This window comes from Balaenoptera musculus, chromosome 8, assembly GCF_009873245.2.
Source record: "Balaenoptera musculus isolate JJ_BM4_2016_0621 chromosome 8, mBalMus1.pri.v3, whole genome shotgun sequence".
NCBI classification, from domain to species: domain Eukaryota; kingdom Metazoa; phylum Chordata; class Mammalia; order Artiodactyla; family Balaenopteridae; genus Balaenoptera; species Balaenoptera musculus.
The window spans coordinates 76,670,719-76,684,554 of NC_045792.1; the positions used below are offsets into that span (position 1 = coordinate 76,670,719).

The following is a 13,836-nucleotide window of genomic DNA, read 5'->3' on the forward strand; positions in this document are numbered from 1 at the left end:
TGAAAGTGGGGTGTTAAAGTCCCCTACTGTGATTGTGTTACTGTTGCTTTCCCCTTTTATGGCTGTTAGTATTTGCCTTATGTATTGAGGTGCTCCTATGTTGGGTGCATAAATATTTACAATTGTTATATCTTCTTCTTGGATTGATCCCTTGATCATTATGTAGTGTCCTTCTTTGTCTCTTGTAATAGTCTTTGTTTTAAAGTCTATTTTGTCTGATACGAGAATTGGTATTCCAGCTTTCTTTTGATTTCCATTTGCATGGAATATCTTTTTCCATCCCCTCACTTTCAGTCTGTATGTGTCCCTAGGTCTGAAATGGGTCTCTTGTAGACAGCATATATACGGATCTTGTTTTTGTGTCCATTCAGTCAGTCTATGTCTTTTGGTTGGAGCATTTAATCCCCTTACATTTAAGGTAATTATCGATATGTATGTTCCTATTACCATTTTCTTAATTGTTCTGTGTTTGTTATTGTAGGTCTTTTCCTTCTCTTGTGTTTCCTGCCTAGAGAAGTTCCTTTAGCGTTTGTTGTAAAGCTGGTTTGGTGGTGCTGAATTCTCTTAGCTTTTGCTTGTCTGTAAAGTTTTTAATTTCTCCGTCAATCTGAATGAGATCTTTGCTGGGTAGAGTAATCCTGGTTGTAGGTTTTTCTCCTTCATCACTTTAAATATGTCCTGCCAGTCCCTTCTGGCTTGCAGAGTTTCTGCTGAAAGATCAGCTGTTAACCTTATGGGGATTCCCTTGTGTGTTATTTGTTGTTTTTCCCTTGCTGTTTTTAATATTTTTTCTTTGTATTTAATTTTTGAGTTTGATTAATATGTGTCTTGGCGTGTTTCTCCTTGGATTTATCCTGTATAAGACTCTCTGTGCTTCCTGGATTGATTAAATATTTCCTTTCCCATATTAGGGAAGTTTTCAACTATAATCTCTTCAAGTATTTTCTCAGTCCCTTTCTCTTTCTCTTCTTCTGGGACCCCTATAATTGGAATGTTCGTGCGTATAATGTTGTCCCAGGTGTCTCTGAGACTGTCCTCAATTCTTTTCATTCTTTTTTCTTTATTGTGCTCTGTGGTAGTTTTTTCCACTACTTTATCTTCCAGGTCACTTATCCATTCTTCTGCCTCAGTTATTCTGCTATTGATCCCTTCTAGAGAATTTTTTTTAATTAATTAATTTATTTATTATTTATTTTTGTCTGTGTTGAGTCTTTGTTTCTGTGCGAGGGCTTTCTCCAGCTGCGGTGAGCGGGGGCCACTCTTCATCGCGGTGCACAGGCCTCTCACTATCGCAGCCTCTCTTGTTGTGGAGCACAGGCTCCAGACACGCAGGCTCAGCAATGTGGCTCACGGGCCTAGTTGCTCCGCGGCATGTGGGATCGTCCCAGACCAGGGCTTGAACCCATGTCCCCTGCATTGGCAGGCAGACTCTCAACCACTGTGCCACCAGGGAAGCCCTAGAGAATTTTTAATTTCATTTATCGTGTTGTTCATCACTGTTTGTTTGCTCTTTAGTTCTTCTAGGTCCTTGTTAAACATTTCTTGTATTTTCTCCATTCTGTTTCCAAGATTTTGGATCATCTTTACTATCATTATTCTAATTCTTTTTCAGGTAGACTGCCTATTTCCTCTTCATCTGTTAGGTCTGGTGTGTTTTTACCTTGCTCCTTCATCTGCCATGTGTTTTTCTGTCTTTTCATTTTGCTGAACTTACTGTGTTTGGGGTCTCCTTTTCGCAGACTGCTGGTTCGTAATTCCCGTTGTTTTTGGTGTCTGTCCCCAGTGGCTAAGGTTGGTTCAGTGGGTTGTGTAGGCTTCCTGGTGGATGGGACTAGTGCCTGTGTTCTGGTGGATGAGGCTGGATCTTGTCTTTCTTGTGGGCAGGTCCACGTTTGGTGCTGTGTTTTAGGGTGCCTGTGGCCTTATTATGATTTTAGGCAGCCTCTCTGCTAATGGATGGGGTTGTGTTCCTGTCTTGCTAGTTGTTTGGCATAGGGTGTCCAGCACTGTAGCTTTCTTGTCGTTGAGTGGAGCTGGGTCTTGGCATTGAGATGGAGATCTCTGAGAGATTTTTGCCGTTTGATATTACGTGGAGCTGGGAGGTTTCTTGGGGACCAGTGTCCTGAACTTAGCTCTCCCACCTTAGAGGCACAGCCGTGATGCCTGGCTGGAGCACCAAGAGTCTTTCATCCACACGGCTCAGAATAAAAGAGAGAAAAAGAAAGAAAGAAAGAAAGAAGATGATAAAATAAAATAAAATAAAGTAAAATAAAATAGTTATTAAAATAAAAAATAATTATTAAAAAAATTTTTAAGTAATAAAATTAAAGAAAGAAAGAAAGAAAAAAGAGAGCAACCAAACCAAAAAACAAATCCACCAATGATAACAAGTGCTAAAAACTATACTAAAAAAAAACGGACAGACAGAACCCTAGAACAAATGGTAAACAAAATCACACACAGAAGCATACACATACACACTCCCAAAAAAAGAAAAAGGGAAAAATATATATCGTTGCTCCCAAAGTCCACCTCCTCAATTTGGGATGATTTGTTGTCTATTCAGGTATTCCACAGATGCAGGTACATCAAGCTGATTGTGGAGATTTAATCCGCTGCTCCTGAGGCTGCTGGGGGAAATTTCCGTTTATCTTCTTTGATCGACAGCTCCCGGGGTTCAGCTTTGGATTTGGCCCCGCCTCTGCGTGTAGGTCGCCTGAGGGCGTCTGTTCTTCGCTCAGACAGAACGGGGTTAAAGGAGCAGCTGCTTCGGGGGCTCTGGCTCACTCAGGCCGGGGGAGGGAGGGGTACGGAGGAGGCGGGGTGAGCCTGCGGCGGCAGAGGCCAGCATGACGTTGCAGCAGCCTGAGGCGTGCCGTGTGTTCTCCCGGGGAAGTTGTCCCTGGATCACGGGGCCCTGGCAGTGGCGGGCTGCACAGGCTCCCAGGAGGGGAGATGTGGAGAGTGACCTGTGCTCGCACACAGGCTTCTTGGTGGCGGCAGCAGCAGCCTCAGCGCTTCATGCCTGTCTCTGGGGTCCGCGCTGATAGCCACGGCTCGCGCCCATCTCTGGAGCTCCTTTAAGTGGCACTCTGAATCCCCTATCCTCACGCACCAGGAAACAAAGAGGCAAGGAAAAGTCTTTTGCCTCTTCGGCAGCTGCAGACTTTTTCCCAGACTACCTCCCAGCTAGCTGTGGTGCGCTAACCCCTTCAGGCTGTGTTCACGCCGCCAACCCCAGTCCTCTCCCTGGGATCCAACCTCTGAAGCCCGAGCCTCAGCTCCCAGCCCCGCCCGCCCCGGCGGGTGAGCAGACAAGCCTCTCGGTCTGGTGAGTGCTGCTCGGCGCCGAGCCTCTTGCAGGAATCTCTCCGCTTTTCCCTCCGCACCCCTGTTGCTGCGCTCTCCTCCGTGGCTCCGAAGCTCCCCCCTCTGCCACCTGCAGTCTCTGCCCGTGAAGGGGCTTCCTAGTGTGTGGAAACCTTTCCTCCTTCACAGCTCCCTCCCAGAGGTGCAGGTCCCGTCCCTATTCTTTTGTCTCTGTTTTTTCTTTTTTCTTTTGCCCTACCCAAGTACGTGGGGAGTTTTCTTGCCTTTTGGGAGGTCTGAGGTCTTCTGCCAGCATTCAGTAGGTGTTCTGTAGGAGTTGTTCCACATGCAGATGTATTTTTGATGTATTTGTTGGGAGGAAGGTGATCTCCACGTCTTACTCTACTGCCATCTTGAAGCTCCTCCTCTATTTTTTCTTTTTTAAATAGATTTTATTTTTTTAGAGAAGCTTTAGGTTCACAGCAAAATTGAGCAGAAAGTTCGGAGAGCTCCCAGGTACTCCCTGCCCCCACACAGTCCCCCATTAGCAGCATCCTCCACCAGAGCGGTAAATCTGCTATAATCGATGAAGCTGCATTGACACATCTTTATCACCCACAGTCCCTAGTTGAGTTTAGGTTTCATTCTTAGTTGTTTACATTCTATAGAGTTTGACAAACATATAACATATAACCACCCTTACAGTATCGTATAGAATAGTTTCAATGACTTATTCTGTGTTTTAAGAAGCCCTCCAGGTGATTCTCGTGCACATTAAAGTCTGGCAACCATTTCATTACAGGATAGAATTTTTTAAAGCTAAAAGTTCAAAAAATAGCCAAGAAATTAAGACTGCATTAAATCCTACATCTAAACTGAAGGTGTACTTGATTTATCCTACTCTCCTCTTTTGTTTTTTATTGAGGTATAGTTGATTTCCAATATTACATTAGTTTCAGGTGTGCAATGTAGGGATTCAATATTTTTATAGATTATACTCCATTTAAAATTATTACAAAATAATGGTTATATTTGCCTGTTCTGTGCAATATATCCTTGTTGCTTATTTATTTTATGCATGGTAGTCGGTAACTCTTAATCCCATACACCTGTCTTGCCCCTCCCTACCTCCCCCTCCCCATTGGTAACTGCTAGTTTGTTCTCTGTATCTATGAGTCTGTTTCTGTTTTTTTATTTAGATTTATTTGTTTTGTTTTTTAGATTCCACATATAAGTGATAACATAGAGTATTTGTCTTTCTCTGTCTGACTTATTTCACTAAGCATAATACCCTCTAGGTCCATCCAGCATATTGCAAATGGCAAAATTTAATTCTTTTTATGGCCAAATAATGTTTCATTGTATATATTTATACCACATTCTTTTTATCTGTTCATCTGTTGATAGACACTTAAGTTGCTTCCATATCTTGGCTATTGAAGTAATGCTGCTATGAACATTGGAGTGCATGTATCTTTTTGAATTAGTGTTTTTATTTTCTTCAAATATATACCCAACAGTGGGATTGCTGGGTCATATGGTAGTTCTGTTTTTAGTTGTTTGAGTAAGCACCACATTGTTTTCCATAGTAGCTGCACCAACTTAAAATACCAGCAACAGTGTACTAGGGTTCTCTTTTCTCCACATCCTTGCCAACATTTGTTATTTGTAGACTTTTTGATGATGGCCATTCGGACAGGTGTGAGGTGATATCTCTTTCTGGTTTTGATTTGCATGTCCTTGATGATTAGCAGTGTTGAGCATCTTTTCATGTGCCTGTTGGCCATCTGCATTTCCTCTTTGGAAAAGGGTCTATTCAGTTCTTCTGCCCTTTTTTAAAAAAATTTTTATTGGAGTATAGTTGCTTTACAATGTTGTGTTATTTTCTGCTCTACAGCAAAGTGAATCAGTTATACACATATCCCTGCTTTTTTAGATTTCCTTCCCATTAGGTCACCACAGAGCATTGAGTAGAGTTCCCTGTGCTATACAGTAGGTTCTCATTAGTCTTCTGCCCATTTTTTAACAAGGTTGTTGTTGTTGTTGTTTCATGTTGAGTTGTATGAGCTATTTGTATATGTTGGATATTAACCCCTTATCAGTCATATCATTCACAAATATCTTCTCCCATTCAATAGGTTGTCTTATCGTTTTGTGGATGGTTTCCTTTGCTGTGCAAAAGCTTTTAAGTTTAATTCGGTCCTATTTGTTTAGTTTTGCTTTTGTTTCCTTTGCTTTAGGAAATGGATCCAAAAAATTATTGCAATGATTTATGTCCTGCCTATGTTTTGCTCTAGGAGTTTTATAGTATCCAGTCTTACATTTATGTCTTTAATCTATCTTGAGTTTACTTTTGTATATGGTGCTAGAGAATGTTCAGTTTCATTTTTTACATGTAACTGTTATGGCCAGCAACTTTTAAAATTAAATTTTATTGAGATATAATTTACATAGAATTTTATTGAGATGTAATTTACATAGAATTCATCATATATACTTTATTTATTTATTTTTTTTCACACACACACACTGTATTTTATTTTTACAAGAGATAAAGAGACTGACACCAAGCATTGTACATGGATGACCACAACAAAAGCAACAATGATTGCAATTACCAAACATGAAACACACTCATACTATGTCATAATATTGACATTCAGTCCAGTAATCCTCCACTGTAACAGCTCCTTTACTTTGCAGTGAAAATTGATTTGTATATTCTTTGCCTCTGAGTCCTTGTGGGTTTTTTTTTTTTTTAATTCAGACAGAAAGTCACAAAAATTATACTCATCCTCATCAGTTCACTCAGTCCCATGTAATTGATTTTTTTTTTCATCTTGATCTTTTGTTAGCACTTTTATGAGTTCATCGGTTTTTCATTAGAGTTCTGAAAATGCTTATTCATTCAGTTCAGCAGTACAGTCAGTTACCAGAAACCTGTACTTGTCAGAGTCTTTTCCATGAATTTCTTGAAGATGAAAGCCTTTTATAGGAACATATTTGCAAAAGCATCAGAGTACACCGAGAACTGTCTGTAAATGACAAAAGACTTAAAAATGACCACTGTTAAAGATTTGATGAAAGTTCATAATAATGCAGTTGACAAGAAAATTAGTTATTTCTGAGATATACATTTTAAAGTAATAACTAGGATTATTACTTATAACATTATACCAGAACATATAAGATTTTTAGAAATTTCATGTAATGTCTGAAACATTTATATTAACATATTTCCATACATATTTCCATACAAATACAAATATAAGATTTTTAGAAATTTCATGTAATGTCTGAAACATTTATATTAACATATTTCAATACAAATAACCCAATGAAAGTTTAGTATTAGTTGTTTTGTTTGTTTGTTTGTTTATACTGCAGGTTCTTATTAGGCATCAATTTTATACACATCAGTGTATACATGTCAATCCCAATCGCCCAATTCAGCACACCACCATCCCCACCCCACCTCAGTTTTCCCCCCTTGGTGTCCATATGTCCATTCTCTACATCTGTGTCTCAACTTCTGCCCTGCAAACTGGCTCATCTGTACCATTTTTCTAGGTTCCACATACATGCATTAATATACGATATTTGTTTTTCTCTTTCTGACTTACTTCACTCTGTATGACAGTCTCTAGATCCATCCACTTCTCCACAAATGACTCAATTTCGTTCCTTTTTATGGCTGAGTAATATTCCATTGTATATATGTACCACATCTTCTTTATCCATTCGTCTGTTGATGGGCATTTAGGTTGCTTCCATGACCTGGCTATTGTAAATAGTGCTGCAATGAACATTCGGGTGCATGTGTCTTTTTGAATTACGGTTTTCTCTGGGTATATGCCCAGCAGTGGGATTGCTGGGTCATATGGTAATTCTATTTTTAGTTTTTTAAGGAACCTCCATATTGTTCTCCATAGTGGCTGTATCAATTTACATTCCCACCAAAGGTGCAAGAGGGTTCCCTTTTCTCCACACCCTCTCCAGCATTTGTTGTTTGTAGATTTTCTGATGATGCCCATTCTAACTCGTGTGAGGTGATACCTCATTGTAGTTTTGATTTGCATTTCTCTAATAATTAGTGATGTTGAGCATCCTTTCATGTGTTTGTTGGCTATCTGTATGTCTTCTTTGGAGAAATGTCTATTTAGGTCTTCTGCCCATTTTTGGATTGGGGTGTTTGTTTCTTTAATATTGAGCTGAATGAGCTGTTTATATATTTTGGAAATTAATCCTTTGTCCGTTGATTCGTTTGCAAATATTTTCTCCCATTCTGAGGGTTGTCTTTTCGTCTTGTTTATGGTTTCCTTTGCTGTGCAAAAGCTTTGAAGTTTCATTAGGTCCCATTTGTTTATTTTTGTTTTTATTTCCATTACACTAGGCTGTGGATCAAAAAAGATCTTGCTGTGATTTATGTCAAAGAGTGTTCTTCCTATGTTTTCCTCTAAGAGTTTTATAGTGTCCAGTCTTATATTTAGGTCTCTAATCCATTTTGAGTTTATTTTTGTGTATGGTGTTAGGGAGTATTCTAATTTCATTCTTTTACATGTAGCTGTCCAGTTTTCCCAGCACCACTTATTGAAGAGACTGTCTTTTCTCCATTGTATATCTTTGCCTCCTTTGTCATAGATTAGTTGACCATAGGTGCGTGGGTTAATCTCTGGGCTTTCTATCTTGTTCCATTGATCTATGTTTCTGTTTTTGTGCCAGTACCATATTGTCTTGATTACTGTAGCTTTGTAGTATAGTCTGAAGTCAGAGAGTCTGATTCCTCCAGCTCCGTTTTTTTGCCTCAAGACTGCTTTGGCTATTCGGGGTCTTTTGTGTCTCCATACAAATTTTAAGATGATTTGTTCTAGTTCTGTAAAAAATGCCATTGGTAATTTGATAGGGATTGCATTGAATCTGTAGATTGCTTTGGGTAGTATACTCATTTTCACAATGTTGATTCTTCCAATCCAAGAACATGGTATATCTCTCCATCTGTTGGTATCATCTTTAATTTCTTTCATCAGTGTCTTATAGTTCTCTGCATACAGGTCTTTTGTCTCCCTAGGTAGGTTTATACCTAGGTATTTTATTCTTTTTGTTGCAATGGTAAATGGGAGTGTTTCCATAATTTCTCTTTCAGATTTTTCATCATTAGTGTATAGGAATGCAAGAGATTTCTGTGCATTAATTTTGTATCCTGCAACTTTACCATATTCATTAATTAGCTCCAGGAGTTTTCTGGTGGCAGTTTTAGGATTCTCTATGTATAGTATCATGTCATCCGCAAACAGTGACAGTTTTACTTCTTCTTTTCCAATTTGTATTCCTTTTATTTCTTTTTCTTCTCTGATTGCCGTGGCTAGGACTTCCAGAACTATGTTGAATAATAGTGGTGAGAGTGGACATCCTTGTCTCGTTCCTGATCTTAGAGGAAATGCTTTCAGTTTTTCACCATTGAGAATGATGTTTGCTGTGGGTTTGTCATATATGGCCTTTATTATGTTGAGGTAGGTTCCCTCTACGCCCACTTTCTGGAGAGTTTTTATCATAAATGGGTGTTGAATTTTGTCACAAGCTTTTTCTGCATCTATTGAGATGATCATATGGTTTTTATTCTTCAATTTCTTAATACGGTGTATCACATTGATTGATTTGCGTATATTGAAGAATCCTTGCATCCCTGGGATAAATCCCACTTGATCATGGTGTATGATCCTTTTAATGTGTTGTTGGATTCTGTTTGCTAGTATTTTGTTGAGGATTTTTGCATCTATATTCATCAGTGATATTGGTCTGTAATTTTCTTTTTTTGTAGTGTCTTTGTCTGGTTTTGGTATCAGGGTGATGGTGGCCTCATAGAATGAGTTTGGGAGTGTTCCTTCCTCTGCAATTTTTTGGAAGAGTTTGAGAAGGATGGGTGTTAGCTCTTCTCTAAATGTTTGATAGAATTCACCTGTGAAGCCATCTGGTCCTGGACTTTTGTTTGTTGGAAGATTTTTAATCACAGTTTCAATTTCATTACTTGTGATTGGTCTGTTCCTATTTTCTGTTTCTTCCTGGTTCAGTCTTGGAAGGATATACCTTTCTAAAAATTTGTCCATTTCTTCCAGGTTGTCCATTTTATTGGCATAAAATTGCTTGTAGTAGTCTATTAGGATGCTTTGTATTTCTGCAGTGTCTGTTGTAACTTCTCCTTTTTCATTTCTGATTTTATTGATTTGAGTCCTCTCCTTCTTTTTCTTGATGAGTCTGGCTAATGGCTTATCAATTTTGTTTATCTTCTCAAAGAACCAACTTTTAGTTTTATTGATCTTTGCTATTGTTTTCTTTGTTTCTATTTCATTTATTTCTGCTCTGATCTTTATGATTTCTTTCCTTCTGCTAACTTTGGGTTTTGTTTGTTCTTCTTTCTCTAGTTTCTTTACGTGTAAAGTTAGATTGTTTACTTGAGATTTTTCTTGTTTCTTTAGGTAGGCTTGTATAGCTATAAACTTCCCTCTTAGAACTGCTTTCGCTGCATCCCATAGGTTTTGGGTCGTCGTGTTTTCATTGTCATTTGTCTCTAGGTATTTTTTAATTTCCTCTTTGATTTCTTCAGTGATCTCTTGGTTGTTTAGTAACGTAGTGTTTAGCCTCCATGTGTTTGTCTTTTTAACGTTTTTTTCCCTGTAATTCATTTCTAATCTCATAGCGTTGTGGTCAGAAAAGATGCTTGATATCATTTCAATTTTCTTAAATTTACTGAGGCTTGATTTGTGACCCAAGATGTGATCTATCCTGGAGAATGTTCCGTGCGCACTTGAGAAGAACGTGTAATCTGCTGTTTTTGGATGGAATGTCCTATATATATCAATTAAATCTATCTGGTCTATTGTGTCATTTAAAGCTTCTGTTTCCTTATTTATTTTCATTTTGGATGATCTGTCCATTGGTGTAAGTGAGGTGTTAAAGTCCCCCACTATGATTGTGTTACTGTCAATTTCCTCTTTTATAGCTGTTAGCAGTTCCCTTATGTATTGAGGTGCTCCTATGTTGGGTGCATATATATTTATAATTGTTATATCTTCTTCTTGCATTGAACCCCCTTGATCATTATGTAGTGTCCTTCCTTGTCTCTTGTAACATTCTTTATTTTAAAGTCTATTTTATCTGATATGAGTATAGCTACTCCAGCTTTCTTTTGATTTCCATTTGCATGGAATATCTTTTTCCATCCCCTCACTTTCAGTCTGTATGTGTCCCTAGGTCTAAAGTGGGTCTCTTGTAGACAGCATATATATGGGTCTTGTTTTTGTATCCATTCAGCCAGTCTATGTCTTTTGGTTGGGGCATTTAATCCATTCACGTTTAAGGTAATTATCGATATGTATGTTCCTATGACCATTTTCTTAATTGTTTTGGGTTTGTTTTCTTCTCTTGTGTTTCCCACTTAGAGAAGTTCCTTTAGCATTTGTTGTAGAGCTGGTTTGGTGGTGCTGAATTCTCTTAGCTTCTGCTTGTCTGTAAAGCTTTTGATTTCTCCATCAAATCTAAATGAGATCCTTGCCGGGTAGAGTAATCTTGTAGGTTCTTCCCTTTCATCACTTTAAGTATATCATGCCACTCCCTTCTGGCTTGCAGAGTTTCTGCTGAGAAATCAGCTGTTAACCTTATGGGAGTTCCCTTGTATGTTATTTGTTGTTTTTCCCTTGCTGCTTTCAATAATTTTTCTTTGTCTTTAATTTTTGCCACTTTGATTACTATGTGTCTCGGCGTGTTTCTCCTTGGGTTTATTCTGTATGGGACTCTCTGCGCTTCCTGGACTTGGGTGGCTATTTCCTTTCCCATGTTAGGGAAGTTTTCGACTATAATCTCTTCAAATATTTTCTCTGGTCCTTTCTCTCTCTCTTCTCCTTCTGGGACCCCTATAATGCGAATGTTGTTGTGTTTAATGTTGTCCCAGAGGTCTCTTAGGCTGTCTTCATTTCTTTTCATTCTTTTTTCTTTAGTCTGTTCCGCAGCAGTGAATTCCACCATTCTGTCTTCCAGGTCACTTATCCGTTCTTCTGCCTCAGTTATTCTGCTATTGATTCCTTCTAGTGTAGTTTTCATTTCAGTTATTGTATTGGTCATCTCTGTTTGTTTGTTCTTTAATTCTTCTAGGTCTTTGTTAATCATTTCTTGCATCTTCTCAATCTTTGCCTCCATTCTTATTCCGAGATCCTGGATCATCTTCACTATCATTATTCTGAATTCTTTCTCTGGAAGGTTGCCTATCTCCACTTCATTTAGTTGTTTTTCTGGGGTTTTTTCTTGTTCCTTCATCTGGTACATAGCCCTCTGCCTTTTCATCTTGTCTATCTTTCTGTAACTGTGGTTTTTGGTCCACAGGCTGCAGGATTGTAGTTTTTCTTGCTTCTGCTGTCTGCCCTCTGGTGGTTGAGGCTATCTAAGAGGCTTGATGGGAGGCTCTGGTGGTGGGTAGAGCTGACTGTTGCTGTGGCGGTCAGAGCTCAGTAAAACTTTAGTCCACTTGACTGTTGATGGGTGGGGCTGGGTTCCCTCCCTGTTGGTTGTTTTGCCTGAGGCAACCCAACACTGGAGCCTACCTGGGCTCTTTGGTGGCGTTAATGGCAGACTCTGGGAGGGCTCACGCCAAAGAGCACTTCCCAGAACCTCCGCTGCCAGAGTCCTTGTCCCCACAGTGAAACAGAGCCACCCCCCGCCTCTGCAGGAGACCCCCCAACACCAGCAGGTAGGTCTGGTTCAGTCTCCCCCAGGGTCACTGCTCCTTCCCCTGGGTCCCGATGCACACACTACTTTGTGTGTTCCCTCCAAGAATGGGGTCTCTGTTTCCCCCAGTCCTGTCGGAGTCCTGCAATCAATTCCCACTAGGCTTCAAAGTCTGATTCTCTAGGAATTCCTCCTCCCATTGCCGGACACCCAGGTTGGGAAGCCTGACGTGGGGCTCAGAACCTTCACTCCAGTGGGTGGACTTCTGTGGTATAAGTGTTCGCCAGTCTGTGAGTCACCCACCCAGCAGTTATGGGATTAGATTTTACTCTGATTGCGCCCCTCCTACCGTCTCACTGTGGCTTCTCCTCTGTCCTTGGACGTGGGGTATCCTCCTTGGTGAAGTCCAGGGGCTTCCTGTCAATGATTGTCCAGCAGCCAGTTGTGATTCTGGTGCTCTCGCAAGAGGGAGTGAGAGCACACCCATCATATATACTTTAATGTGTTTAATCAATATTCAGGATAGAGGATATTTTCATCACCTCCGAAGTTCCCACTTCATATTTTATAATCTCTACCACCAACCCCCAGTCCACGTCAGCTACTAACCTGATTTATGTCCCTAGTCTTCTGTCTTTTCTAGAATATCATATATATGGTATTATATAAAATATAGCTTTTTGTGACTGGATTCTTTCACATAGTCTAATACATTTGAAATATATCTATATTGTTACGTTTCAGACTTAATTTATTTTAAAAAATGCCTAACCGTATTTTAGTATTTCATTTCATGGATGTACCATAATTTGTTTACTATTCGTCAGTTAATGGACATGTGGGATATTTCCAGCTTTTGACTATTATGAATAAATACACTATAAACATTTATGTATATATTATAATTTCTCTTAGGTAGATACCTAGAAAGAACTTCTGTATAATTTATATTTATAAGAAACTGCCAAACAGTTTCCCAAAATGACTAAACCATTTGGCATTCCCACTAAACTATTTTTTCAAATATCATTTTCATGTGACTATGATAATCTATTTGCATGTGTTCTTTTTATCCTACTGAAGAATTAGAACCTATAGTCTTACATGTAGAAAGACAAATAATTGAGATCATAATTTAGAATGTTTGAAGTTGGGTCTGCTTTGGAAAAATAGGAATGCTAGATCAGCATCTGTGGCTCACCAGAACGTATTCCAAACTGTAGACAAACATGTCTCCTGGGAAAGATTTCTTTGTTATAAGCACTTTTATGTTTGTAATGGTCCTCTTAACAAGTGCATTATTCTAAAGGGCAAACACTCTTCACCTTAGCATCTTAGCATTCTAGCTACTTCCCTCACCTCATGTCACGTTTGCTTGCTACCTTCCCTTTGTACGTACGTCAAATTTAAAGTTGGTTGCCAACTGAATCTTATGCATATTTAATCTTTAAAAAATTCATGTAATTGAAAATAAGTAGTGAAAACTGAGGCATACATATCCATAGATATATTTAGCATCTAAAGTTTAATTGTTGGATATGTTTAGGTGACTCAAATTCTGTGTGTGTTTGTTTTTTGGCAGGGAGAGTGGAAGAGGCTGAAGAGAGGAACAATAAGCCACTTTTCTAAAATATTACCTTTTAAACAATATGCTTCCTTTGAACAGGTTTTGGTTTTCTCTTCCTGCCTAGAATAGCTGGATGTCTGACTCCCAAAGCAAAGATTAAGCTTTTCTGTTTCACTTCCAAACGAGTTGAGCTCTTTTTCCTTTGGCTGCAAAATTCATTCTTATGCAGTTTAAAAGAATTTTAA

The 13,836-nt window shown here is 39.0% G+C and overlaps 1 protein-coding gene across 2 annotated transcripts in view; it reads left to right on the top strand.

The window, feature by feature from the left end:
* Window positions 1–13,836, top strand: part of LUZP2 (leucine zipper protein 2) — a 451,490-nt gene that overhangs the window by 309,101 nt on the left and 128,553 nt on the right. The gene's annotated exons all lie outside the window — the stretch shown is intronic.